Source organism: Strix aluco, chromosome 14 (genome assembly GCF_031877795.1).
Source record: "Strix aluco isolate bStrAlu1 chromosome 14, bStrAlu1.hap1, whole genome shotgun sequence".
NCBI lineage: Eukaryota > Metazoa > Chordata > Aves > Strigiformes > Strigidae > Strix > Strix aluco.
The window spans coordinates 16,945,071-16,959,308 of record NC_133944.1 but is presented as its reverse complement, the minus strand read 5'-3'; the positions used below and the strand labels follow the sequence as shown (position 1 = coordinate 16,959,308).

The 14,238-nt window shown below is 37.4% G+C and overlaps 1 long non-coding RNA gene across 1 annotated transcript in view; it reads left to right on the top strand.

Annotated features, from left to right (window-relative positions):
* Window positions 1-220: 220 nt before the first annotated feature.
* Window positions 221-14,238, top strand: part of LOC141929918 (uncharacterized) — a 75,150-nt gene continuing 61,132 nt past the window's right edge. The window contains exon 1 of the long non-coding RNA XR_012625150.1: window positions 221-245. This is a non-coding gene — a long non-coding RNA (uncharacterized LOC141929918). The remainder of the gene's footprint in view (window positions 246-14,238) is intronic.

Below are 14,238 nucleotides of genomic sequence, written 5' to 3'. Positions count from 1 at the left end.
CAGCTCAGGGCTCAAGAGCTGTGGGGACATTAAGAGATGTGCCTGAGGAGAGATCAGCTGGTGGTGAGTGAGGGGGGCTGGACCCACCTGCCCCACAGACCTTGCACGACAGAGTGGGCTGCTGAGGCCACTGCTTGCTGGCACCATGTGCATCCTCAATCTTCAGATTAAAACATAAAAGGTTTTATCTTTTTGTTAAAAGAAAGAATTCTGGGGTAAAGGAAATGCTGCCTAGGATTAGAAAGGTATGGAATTTGTGTTGCGTGTTCTTAATGAAATTAAACCTCCGCCTATATGCTAATATGTATGTATGGCTATATGTACCCATATGCTAAAAAGAAGTCAGGTTCTTCTTCTATAGGGGTATTTTATGCAGGCATTATGCTGCCCAGGGTGCAAAGAAGGCTTGGTAGAACATTGCTGAGCACTGTATATTCAGGATCTGAGTGTTTTGGAAAGTGCAAAGAGATTGAATAGGAAATGCTTTGAGGGGTTTTTTTTCCACTGTCTTTATGTATCGCTTACTATGTAAATGCCACCTTCTCTTGTGAGGAAGGACATGCTGTGGTTTCACGCCTGACTGCATGGGCACTGTACATCCAGTGGGATAGCCTGTAAAAATCCTGGTTTTGCCCTTGGCTTATGGCTTGGAGCCTTTACTTGTGCAAGTGTCTTCCCTTTTCTGACCCCTCTCATTTTTTTACAGTGAGCGAACTGTAAAGCAGTTTACAGTGCATATTGCCATCTAACACAAGCTTGCTCTGTCTTTTCAGGAGGGTCTATTATCTGTGCTTTAGGCCTTAACATCATTATTTGGCTTTTTTCAGCTCTGAGCACTGAGTGGGGCGAGCTCCCCTTTATCTACAATATATGGTGTAAAAAATACCTGTATGGTAAAGCACTGTACAGTCCTGGCTTATGCTTTGTGGTGATACTGAAATATGAGTAAGAATTAATCATCAGTGCAACTCACTAACATGAAAGTAAGAGTCTTGTACCTTGAAGAAGAAGAGAACAGGTATTTCTGACAACAAATACTATATTTGGCTATTAATGTTCTTATTTTAAAAGAGAAAAAAAAAAAAAGATGTAGGGACATGGAGGAAAAAGTTCTAAAATAGAGTTGTCCCTGTAGTAAGACCAGACGTTCAGCTGTTATAAATTGGCAATGCTCCACCCGCTTCAACACAGCTATGCTGATCATGCCAGCTGAAGAACTGACCCTGAATATTATCAAAGTTTTCTTGGAGGTGACAGGAAAAGAAATCCTTTACAATTTCCTCTTTAAGAACTCAGGATTTCCGTTTTTATAACTGCAAACTTCTGAACAATTCAGAATGAAATGTGGAGCACAGAGACAGGCAACACCACACTGACTGTATTTGATTAGAGTAATCCTTTTTTTCCTTCTGTGTGGTTACTACAGCCAAGTAATTATTTATCATACTATCAATTGCTTGAAGCACTGTAGACTACAGGTTAAATATTCTCATGTCAGTGTGAGCTTCTGCTCCAAGTTCTCATTGAAATCTAATGACTTTCATCTTCAAAAGAAATTTTAATGAGTTCAAAGTATCTACCCTTCTGTTTTAATTGTTGTACTTCGTACACTTCACATTCTGCAGATCAAAACCACCTATTTTTCATTTTTTTTCACCTGAAAATACTGTTGACAAGCTCTTTCCGGAGCTCTCTTCTTCTGTCCACTTTTTATTAGTCATATTCATGTAAGATATAAATCCAGAAATATGCAACATGTGCACATTTAAAACCCATAACAGATCTCATACTTACCACTGAAGAAGTTAACGTGTGCCAGCCACTGTTACTTTGATTAGCCTGAAATCAGAGATGTCTCAGATGCTAGTGTCTGTAACAGTCAAATAAACCCATTAAATAAGTGGTGGTAAATGTATTTGGTACAAGTACCAAGACTTCTCCTGGACTGCATGTGGAACAAAGCACAAAAAAATGTATTTTTGTGCCTGTATGTATAGGGAGCTACATATATATTGTTGTCCTGTCCTTTTCTCACTTCCACGTGCCTGCTGCATGTATGTCTTGGGTGCCATTCATTCAGTTCTATCGGCATCTTCACACATTCCTGTGTTTTCATAATCCCCTTTTGCTATGAGCATGCTTCTTTCGCTCATCCTCATAAATATTAATTACTGTGCTCTGGTTGAAATAAATATAAATAGACAGCTTCGCAAGTGGAAAGTTATCAGATTTTTTCTAAGAAGCTGTAGTCTTGCATTCAAAGTTCCAGTCAATATTTAGAATGTAAATGGAATATGAGTGTGACCTGTGGTTGGCTGCCAGCTATTGGAGGGATTGGAGCTCTCTGAAGTACCTGGCCTTAATAGTTAAGTTCGCAGTATTCTAAACGGACAACACTTGATTTATTCTGTCCCACCGGCCCTTTAGAGGTAATTATTTCCCTTCTGCTTTCTTATAAAATTGTATAATATATAGCATTTTAGTATCTTGCATCAAAGTGTGAAACATTGCTGTGATGGAGAGAGGGAGCCTGGTAAGTCATTGGCATTGCACGATATACTGGATGGATATAGATTGAGTGATTCTTTGATCAGTTCTACAGGTCTAGATTTTTTTCCTATCGTGCTTATCTGGTTGTTCAATAGATGATAATGCAAAGAGCTCTGCGACACTGCTCCAATAACAATGGCTAGCAGACTATTAAAATGTCGGCTTCCACTCATTACTAAAGGTGGGCCACATCATTTAAGTTCTCAAGTGTTATATGTGATAAGCCAAGACTAGAACTATTGCCTTATTATGGTTGATCTATTTTTATTTTTTTTAATTCAGTTCTGACCATAAAGAAGTATTAAGACCCTACATGGTTCAATAGACCAAGCTTCACCCCAGTACCTAGAGAGGGACCAAATGCAAGCATCAAATCTAGGAATATTAGCAAAAAAGTTCAACATTAATGTTCCTACATGGTTTTTGTTACTGCATAAAACCTTCTTGGGAGAATGCAATGAAGGAGCACAGTTTAGTATGTGCTTTATCATGGGAAATGAAGAATGCATCACAAAAATGTACTGCTTACATTTTAAAAAGGTATAAATTGTATCCATTATGGAAGATTCAGCTGGGTGCATATTGCATGCGGGAACGGTTCAGACACTTGAAGCTCTTCAAAATCTGTGTGCTTAGAGTAAGGATTAAATCTGCTTTCAGGATTCCTGAAGTACAGCAGTGAGACACAGATCTGGGTCTCTAGATCTGACCTGACTCTTTGAGTATTTTTTTAATTATTTTTAGAAAGTAAATTACAAGCTAGTACCTGTGCTCGTCTCCTTATATGATGGTCCAACTTTAGAACTCAGTTACTAGTTATTAAGGAATTTTAAAAAATTGCTCTTTTCTAGCTACTAATTTACTATCAGCCATCCAAAGACAGATTGGTAGGATATAAATGAAATGCTATAATTATACAAGGGAGGGGGTCACTGACCTCTGGATTGCAATATCTTGTCTCTTTTGTCCTGTCCTCATACCACCCAGTCTACAGGATGAAATTGCATCTTTTTCTTTGGTTGTCTCAAGAATGAGGTGGTATTGGAAACTAGTGAGGCATGGCACAATGTAGGTGTTCATAGCTTGCAATAATTTACCCATTTTCATTTTGTTTGGTTTTATTAACACCTGTGTCTCCAGGGAACACAGGGAGGAGGGGAGGAAAGGAGAGAATACTTCAGCAATAATCTAATGATCAGCACTTATGCTCCCCCCGCCAGCCCTGCTGTTATGTCAAATGTCAAGATACCTCACAGCCAAGCAATTTATAATGCAAAATGCATATATATATATATAAAGGAAGAGGTGCAGATGGTAGAAAGCTGTATGTCATGACATACACACATACATGGAGGACAGCAAGGGAGTCATTAAAAATATGGATTTTTTTTTTTTTTTGTAATGCAGTGGCTGTTTGTCAGCTGGTGTAATTGGCATACATCAATGGAACCACTCAGAAATATACCATCTGAGGAATTAGTTGCTTAATGGAAGTTAATCAAAATTCCTTATAGGAGAGTAGCAAAAAATTCTTGGACAGCATTTGAACACAGAGAAAAAACACATAAGAAAATATAGGATTGCAATCTGCTGAAGTTTCATCTGGGTATTTGTTTCTAGAGTATTTCTGAAGATATTGGTGTTCTAGGCAGCAGAACACAAAGATTTGCTGTCAAGTTAACCAAAGCATTCTGAGCTTTGAGAAGTTACAGTAGGGTTTAGTTACAGACCTGATTTAAACATAACCAAAAAAATTCAACAGCAAACTTTCAAAGTCAAAAACAGAAGAGGTTTCTTTAGCATGATTTCCTTTTCTCCTCTTCTTTTTAATTGTTAGAAAACTTTTTCAGTACAGCATAAATGTAGCATCATATTGGCTTAACTGTCAGTATTATTGTATTTTTTATATTATAAAATGAGATAAATCTGCACAGGGTACTGTCGGACTATCCCTATTTTGCTCATAAGTGTGATTAATTGATCTTGGTTTTTAACAAAGCTACTTCTTTCTTTGCTACTAAATAAATCATATGTGAATTCTCCATATTCAGGCAAATGCTGTACATTTAACAAAGCTTTTCTTAAAAATCCTATTTGGATTTCATTTCTTAATGTGGTTCCCTGTGTATTGCATTCATAAGACTGACACTAATACCCATCTGAAAAACTTCTGCCAGATTAAAAAAAAAAAAAGGGCATAAAATAGCCCAGTTTTATAGTCTTTTTAATAGGGACTTAATATCTGCAAAATCTGACTGCAGTAATAGAATTACGGTGATTTATATGCTCTGATCCTTCAGATTTGAGTTCTGTGTTCACAATATCAATGACAGGTTTTGTTCTTTTCTTTGTTTGTTTTCCTGTGATTCATGTATGTGGGAAACTGGTGAGGAGGAGGGATTGAACGAAAGAGAGAAAAGAAAGGGCAGGAAGGGTAAAGTGCAAAAAAATACACAGATAATTCCTTACCGTCACCTGTCTTGTCCTAGGAGAAATGGAAAGTAACACAATTTTTAAGATAATGGTATTTCATAAGTTTGAAGTGGAACAAATCAAGCCTACTGTCTAGTTCTTCTTTCTGACTGTATAAACATCCTCATGAATTTTTTTTCTTTGGGTATGAGAGTAGAAAAGGTAACAGTATCAAGTTTGATATTTAGCAAATCAAAACGTTGTTGTAGTGAGTGTCTTAGTCTGCAGGTACCATTTTGTATCCTAATAAGTGCTCAAGATGTAAAATACTACATCAATAAAAGCATACAAATCAAAAGTATAGAGTGAGGCCTAAAATAGTGGGTAACACTCGAAGAGAAAGCTGACTTTAAAAAATATATGTAAATTGAAAAGCTCATATTCCCTTGTGAATGACAGGTTTTGAGGTCTTAGGACTTTAAGAACAGTCTTCAGCAAAGCATCTAAGGGTGTGCTGCACTGCAAAGCGTGATGATCTCTGAGTTAATGTGGAATAACCCACCTCTGCAGTCAAAAGCAGGGTAGTGAGATGATAGTGCATTTCTGTTATATTCACTTTGAGGAGCTTTCTAGTGCCTGAGCTAATGTTTCTGAATACGCACCTCCAGTCTAGAGTTGGCAGCTCATTTAGAGTTACCGCAAGTGTTTCTATACCACAGCAATACATCAGAGTAATCAACCTTATCAGATCTGTGGTTTAACCTGCCTGTGAATCATTGGTTTCACTTAGTTGAATTATTTAATAATCGGGCTTTTTAATTATAATTGAACATAACTAAGGTTTTAAACAAAACATTATTTAAAATTGAAAAGATCAAATGATTTTTTTTTCCCCCTGAGAGTATTGCCTAGTCAAAAAAACCCCAGCTGCAATTATTTGTGGGATTAAATTCAAACTTGTGAATTTTCTCAGTTGAGTGAGGGGGAGCATGGGGAGAGAGAAAGCCAAAAGGTTGTGCCGCAGTAAGAAAAAAAAAAAAAAAACACCAACAAAAAAACCCCAGTAAAACACTGGGAAGTAAAAGCTGAAGGCATACTCAAATGGTTGCTTGGATTTGCCCTGATTGTCAGTACTCTGAAGCACAGGTTTTGTATTTTGTAAGTTACTAGTTTTGTAGCAGGCAGTGGGAGTTGCAGACTGTATTGCTTACTATACATGCTTTACTGATGAAGGGGCAAACTGGGAAAAATGAAAGGTGGTCAGCAGCTGTATGAATAGGCAAACTCTGATGTTATCTTCCTCCTCTGTCTTGATCTCAGTCTATCATCTGTCACGTGTTGTTGCTATGTAAGTGTGTGACAATGAAATGAAGTCATAGGAGAGAAGCATGGCCCACTGTTCCCTAAAGAGCCAGAGCCACATGGTGTGCAGGTGGACAATATAGTTGCCCTGGCAATGTAGGAGGGAGGGGACCATATTAATAGATTCAGGAACTTGCATGCACTTGTGTATGTGCCCGTACTTTCTGCATGTTGAAAACTGTCTATTTTGTGTTTCTTAATTCCATCTACATCTCTACAGACAGCGAAGCTGTCTTCTCTTCCTGCAAGTGAAATAACTCACACCAGAGGTTGCAACTGTCTGTGGATGCTAGTTTGAAAAGTATTTCATACACAGTGTTCCAGCCATCTGTGTGCTAAATCTATTTGAATAGAGGGCAGTTTAAGCGCTCATCAAACTGTGCTTCTGTCCATCTAGTTGACTTAACGAAAACTGCAATCTGCCTTTGGTGAGGAACTGCACGTAATAAAATGTTACACTTCTGGGTTTTGTCTTTTCCTTTTCCTATTGCATATTTCTTTGGAACAAATCAAGACCCCTCATGAACCTTGATCAGATGATTATTGGGAGTTTTCAGAGGCTAACAATTGCTGTGCAGCACTAGGAAACAAACTGAGGTTATAAATAAAAAGTCAGCAATGGTACCCCTCTGACCCAAACTGCATTTTGCCGAGTGAGGGAACATGCTGAACAACACCTCCTTCTCTAGGGATAAAGGTGAAATAATCCTGCACTCGTCCTCTTGAGCACTTGCTGTTACATCAGAGTCCTCGGGACATGGAGAAAAGCATAAAGCATGAAACCTTACCAGAGCCATAAGTTCTCTTCACCTCTCTCGTCTGCTGTTATTGTAATCAAACATCAGATGTAGATGTTTTATGTGGTAGTCTTTGGGAGATACTGGCAATGAGGCTCCAAGGGAACAAAACTATTTAATTCTGTATGATAGCTTTTTTTTTTTGGTTATTCGTTAAGAATTTTCTGATGTGAGCAAAAAAGAAACGGGAGACTTTGAATTTGACAAATTGTTGCAAGAAACAAATAGGTGCCTGTTGCCCAGACTGCCACTGCTGATGGCTTGTGGTCCCTTTTTTTTTCATACCGTCATCACTAATACTATGACTAAGCATGCTTATATCTACATCATAACCTTTGTATAGCAGCCTGTGCCAGGACTGGTAACAGATGATGGGACCTCACAGTAATTAGTCTGGGAAATAAGAATGGCTTCTTCTTTGCATGGCTTGGCAGTAACATTCAAGATGCTGTAGTTGTTCTATATCTGTTCCTTATTTCTGCCTATGCCTACCACAATCACTTCTTTCCAAATCCTGACTCTTTAAGAAAGGCAATTTTGGTGAGTACCACATGTCTCTGGCATGTCTGAAGTTGTAGTATGTCAGTGAAGGATAATTCTAAAGATCTAATCTGGAGATTAAAATAGCAGGAAGACTGGAAATTCTATGAAAAGGACTGGTAGTGATCTTGGAATTCTGTTAAAGAAGGTGCTTTCTGAAGGTTTTGCTTAGAAGAGTTGATGACTGGTCTCTTGATCTGGTACATAGGGAAACTTCATCAGTCATCTGTGCATTAGACATTATGCAAGCTTTTTAGTAGTGTACTGAGATTTTTTTCATCTCTGTGAGCATACCATGATTGGAGACGGGCGGGTTTGATTCTTCAGCATTAATGGTTAATTTCCTGTGTGCTCAGAACCAAATTCTTTGCTTAAATCACTCTTTTTTTTTTTTCTTTTTTTTTCTCCCCCACCTCCTTCCTTATACAATTCACTCTACCACTTTGATCTACTCTGAAACACATAGGTTATGTCAAATACCTCACATTCACTTCACCAACTTGTGCAACCACAGCAAACATTTGCCCAAATAACAATTTAGCTTTCCAACTAGACACAGGTATGCGGTTTTGCAATCTTGTATGCAAATTATTTAGCAGTAACTTTTCCTGTGATTCTGTGTGGAAGTAATAACTGTAACTTTTGCCCAAGAAAAAAGACCCTCTTTTAACAGTAAAATATATTGTCCCCTTAAATTTCTGCATGTGCTGTTTTGATAGAAGTTATTAATAAACTAAACTAGGAAAATTGTCACCTGATACTTTAGTTTTCTTTTACTTGCCAGACCCCCATACCTCCATTCATCTTTGTAGCTCCTTTTCCTTCCAAGACCTTTGCTAAATGCTGTGTTGATCAGAAGCGGCATGATAAGGCTCAGGCTAACACGAGTGGAATGCTAAACTAAACATAAACTTTCATCTCTGTCCACATCTGTACCTTCTGTGCATCAGCAATATGTTGTCAGTATTTTAACCAGTAATTCTCACGGTATCTTCCTCTTGCTTATGATTAACTGCATTTCCCAGCATTATGTGTGTTCAGATAATTTGAGGCCCACTTTGTTTCTGTCAGACAAAGAATTATGTGATGAAATCTGTTCAGACTGACTTCAGCCAAGCATCTGAACTAAAAGCTCCCTTATAAGAAAGGGCAGAGAAACATCCCTTGAGTTTATCTTCACTGAGGGTACTTCACTCTAAAAGTTTACAGTTTGTTCTTTAAAGGTACACAGAGTTTGGTGCTAAAGTAGGTCAGTGTCCAACTTCTATACAAATCCAGTAGAAAGGTTTAGGCTATCCTCTTTCAGGAATGGTGACTTTTTCTATATCCTCCCTGAATCTCAGTATCACACAGCTACTTGATACTCCAGTTTAAACCACAACGGAAATAATTTAGTCAAATAGAATGCAATTATCTGAATCTTGTATTTGATTAGGACACTAGGGTTAACAGCTTGATAAATAGACTGTTATCAACTGGGCCAGTAGTGGCTACAGAAATTCAAACCCCTAATGTTATATCTTATCTGAATGCATTCACTTCAGCAGAAAAATATCCTCATACTACATAGGGACAATCCTTCTGTTCAAAACTTGAAGGAGAAACTCAACGTACCACGTCATCTGCACCAGTTTCTGGAAAAGGCTTCTTTTCTGAGTATTGCTTAACCTTACCTGAACACATGAGATCTGATGCACTTTGGTATACATCCAAACCAAAATGCTAATTTCAATAGGGCGGTTAATTTCTTGCAAGATTTTAGGCCTAGCGGTTACTGTTGTTACAAGGGATATCATTAAAGCTTTGTATATAAACTCTACAATTTCAGTTCATCAAAGAATTAAGAAAAAATATTTTAACCTATTCTTCAGAAACTGATAGGTAACATGTTCCAAGGAGTTTAATTGGATGCTGTTTATAAATTGACTGTACCTAATCTGGATTGATTCCAAGATTGCTATTATTATGCTAAACTGAACAATGAGAACTCAGTTTTACGGACAATTATGATGATAATGTATGTGATGTATAGATAGTTCTCTTGTATGAATTTCTGATCTAATGCACCACATGAGAGGCACAGTGATGCAGATAACCTAGGTTGCCACTCATCCCACTGTAGTACTATAGAAATAATGTGTTCTTTGATAGCTGATTGCAATAACTATGGAATATACTGATGATGAGAACCCCTTCTTAACTGACTTTGAGCAGTGGTTAATTTAGCCTTTCATTTCTTTTAGTTCAGTGCTATGAGCCCGGTACTTCAAGTAAAAATACTATGGTAATTACTCACTGAGGATGAGTAGAAAGTTTCACTATGCAGTCAACAAGCACATATCCCCAGCAGGAGCAAGATTCCGTTGTCTGCCCAGCTGATCTGCTGAATATGGTGTTTAGTCCACCATGCTCACTGCTTTTTCATTTGAGGCATTCCATGCACCATAAGCTCTACTCAGAGCTTATAAAAAGGATTATCTTCTGAGTTCCCTTTAGAAGGTATTTAGAAGTCCTCCTTACTTTGCCCTTCCTACCACAGACCACCTTGTAGTCTAGATTTTCAGTCTAGGTTGACCATTCTCATGGGTAACTGTCACTGGATTGCTCTGCTTCCTTGACTATGTACTAATAATCCATCCTACCCAACTTCAGTTTTAAGTAAGTTGAGCAGTCTACGCTCATCATCTAGTCTCTTCCTACTCAATAGTCAATGGAGAGAAAAAGAATTCCTCTCCAGAGAACATTTCAGATGTTTTATTTTCAGATGGGATTAATCATTCACTGAAAAAAACAAAAAAAGGAGGCTAGGTGATTTGCACAAGAAAGCCCCTCATCAATAGTACTGCTACATTCTAATTAACAGTGGAGATCATAAAAAGTAGAGGTGCAGATTTTAGTTTGGTTGGTTGGTTTCTGAAATTGTTAACTGTTCTTGAAGAATAATTTCAGAGAAGCAAAATTGGTGGCCATATTTTTATTTCAGAGTTATGGGATGTGGAGGAAATGTATCTTTACATTCCTCAAAAATGGAAGAATACAAGGGACTTGTTGCTCCATATGAACTAGCTTAAATGGTTATAAAATTCTAAGATACTTGAAATTTACATGCAGGAAAAGTTTTCTTTGATCCCTTTTTAGGTGCCTATAGTGGGCAAACCTAAATGTGAAAAACATGTAGGTGGGGCACGATCTGTTTGGATATAACACCCATGCAGTTGAAGGGATATACTATTAAATTCTAACTTTCAAAGTTATTAAAGAACTGTCCTGAGTATAAATGTCAACTAAAACCGTCCTTAATGAACCAAAGTGTTCCAAGAGGGAAGAAGGAGATGAAGCCCCTGTTGTACTGGTAAATGAAAACAATCACAGCAGACTCTCTGTTGGGCTTGTTAATGCATGGAAGTCGCTAAAAGCATATTTAACTAGATTTTATCTGTGCTTGAGTATGCTATCAGGATTATTTTTTTATATATGCAACAGTACAATGAGTAATCTTCAAGGTAATACCTCACTTGATGAAAGTAACCGAAACTGAGACTAAAGATTTTTAGCTATTTTTTTCCCCACTGTGTTGGAAATGCAGTGAAAGCTATCATGGAAACCCGAAACAGACCTTAGAAGTCACAAGTCTAAAAGCTGACATTCAAATTAGCCTTAGTTTTGAGTTCACCAAAAATGTAAATTATTCCTCTAATACACACTGTAAATGCTTTTATATGACAATTTTTTACCCATCTTTGTGGTGCTCTGCTAGATTAAAATGTGTCTTCTATGTACAAAGTAATCTCCTCATTTTCCTTGCCCTTAAATAGCCCTTCATATGAACCTGCAGGTTTCTTCTCTAAAGATTCTATGTAATAAAGCTGCTTGTTTTTTCCTTTTCCTTTAGCTAGTTACCAACAAACTGTTCAAGTTTATACATGCTAACAGTTTCAAAAAGTAAAGAAACTCAGTGCTGATGGGGAAGCAACATGTGAACTTTTTTTATGTAATCTTAAATTACAAATACCCAAAATAAAAAGGTGTCGCTTTTTTAATGAACATGTATATTAACTACAAAACTTGACTTTTTTTTGTCAAATTTCAGAAGCATTTTTTTCTCAATTACAATGAACTGACAAGCATAGATAGTATCAAAGTCTTCTTGGGAAATTATTACTGTTTTTTGAAAATGTAGGTCATATCTATGTAGCAAATTGAAATAAAACTCCCAAACATAGGCTTATCATAAAAATCCATTTATTTCCTGATTCTATCTGAATACATAAATCTACACAAATCCAAACTGATTTAATAATTTCTTCTGAGGGAGATTTAACAAACAATTATGTTTTCAATCCATGCAGAGTCAAGAGAAGATACTTGAAAGGTTTACTCCAATATGGTGTTTGATGTTTTCATGACTGGAGAAAATCCTGAAGAGACAAACTAAACATACATCATCAGTCCATGCCACTCATTCTCAGGGCCTAGTGCTGATAACTGTTTCATAATGTTCACTATATTTTTATTCAGGTTTTTTTCTAAATGTTTTAAATTTCATTTTCATTCACCAGAAGTGAATGCAAAGATGGAGAAATTTCCTCATATTCTTTAGCATCTTTGCTGGGTTTGGAGAGGAAGCTTCTAAATATGACAGAGTGAATCAGTGAGATGGCCAGGGTCTCTGTAAGAAGAGTGAATACACACATGCTCAAGACTTCAATATATGAAGTTCCTTATGATCTGGCTGCTTTACCTGCTTGGATCTTAAAAGCTGAATATATTTGAGATGCCCTCAGTCAGCAAGAAGGTTTGGGCATTGAAAAGATAGAAAAGAATATTGCTGTGAGCTGAATAGTGTTTAAAGAACAACCACATCTCTTCCAACTGCTGTCAAGATTGGCCTTTAAACAGTGGAAGTTAGTTTTAGGCAGGCCTCTTTTAAGGAGAAAGTCACCAAAAGATTTATAACAAAATAATCTGTAGATAATATTAACAAAAAATAAAACTAACCTAAGTTGCCACTCATCCCTCTGCTGAGCTGCTAAGTAAGGACAAACAAATAATTTCCTGGTATCAGATTTGTTCTCATTGCAATATTTTCTTTATTGTGTTCAGTAGAAGCTTTCCAGTGAAGGAAAATAAATGATAAAAAAAGAGAAGATTATGGTCAACTTTGGAAGTCTATTTGCAGAAAAGTGATTTCTGGCAGATTAAACGTTGTAAATTTTGACACTTCATGTAATGACAAATCTTCCTTCTCATGGAAACACCTCTTTGTAGGCATAATGGCAGTATTTCAATTTTAGCATGTTAAATTAAATGGTGATCTTTACCCAGAGCAACGCAATGCATACCTGAGGCACCTGAGTTAGGAGGGTTATTCGCCTAAGTAGCACATATATAGGTGTGCCAATTACACAGAAAACTGTCAAATGTATAGAAAGCTTTGAGGCAAAAGCTCCCAAATTTAGCTTCCAATACTGTGCACTAGACTTCCTCCTGGAGGAGGAGGCTTTTGTGGGGAGGTGCAATAAATACGAACAAGCTCTAGTTACCAGAACAAATTTGCAGTCTCATCCAGTATAACTGATACTACTGGAACCAGATTTTGAAATGAACTAGCAAAGATCTCTGCAAGAGATCTTTTCAATTGAGACGCTGCAACCTGATCTTTCAAGAGCTCAGTGGCCAGTGCCATGAAATCCACCCTGGTGGGCATTGACCCAATGCGATGGCACAAAGCTTTTCATCAACCTATTTGCATACAAGTGATAGCTAACTCTGCCAGCTGTACTGCCTACATGCATGCCCCAGCTCTGTTTTAGCATGCTAAGTTCCTTACGGCATCATTCTTTCTCAAAGCAAAACAGTTTCTATTCCTCACTTCACGCTGATGTTGCTCCGCGTAGCCTCTGATCTGCTTAAATAGCCCAGTGCAGCCATGACTAACAAACCGTTTGTATTCACAGCACCAGCTTCAGGGGAAAGACACATGGTGGCTATCAAGGGATTTGAACACAGAACAAAACACAAACACTCAACCTGCTTTAAATAAATAATCTTTCTTGCTTTCTTGCTTTAAAGAAGTTTGAAGAACCGAGCCTATTCTGAAAGGCCCGTCCCCAACATGCTGAATTGTTTCTTTCAGTATAAGCAACAACCTCCTTCCTAGCAGCTAGGGTAATCAATAAACTGGATCGAGATTACTGAAAGTGCCGACTTAAGTGGGTGAGAGACAGAGAGAGGAGTGGGTTTAGTTCCACAGCGTTCATAGCTTGCACGTGTATTTTGTATTTATAAACAGGGATGAGATTTGCAATTTTTAGTGATACTTTGAATCCTGTTTTTCCATCTGAATATTCAACTTGCTATCTGTCTACTGAAATTTATAATTTTGGGCATATTTTGACTTGTTTTTCAGGTTAGTCATATATAAACAAGCACATTACACCTGTTCAGCTTTCCTTGTTCACCTGCATAATACTATTGAAATCATATGTATGTAAAAAGAAGTGGATTTTGGCCTCTTCTTTACACTGTTTTAGTCACTGAGTAAAGGATCCCTCTTTAAGCCCATTGACCTCCCATG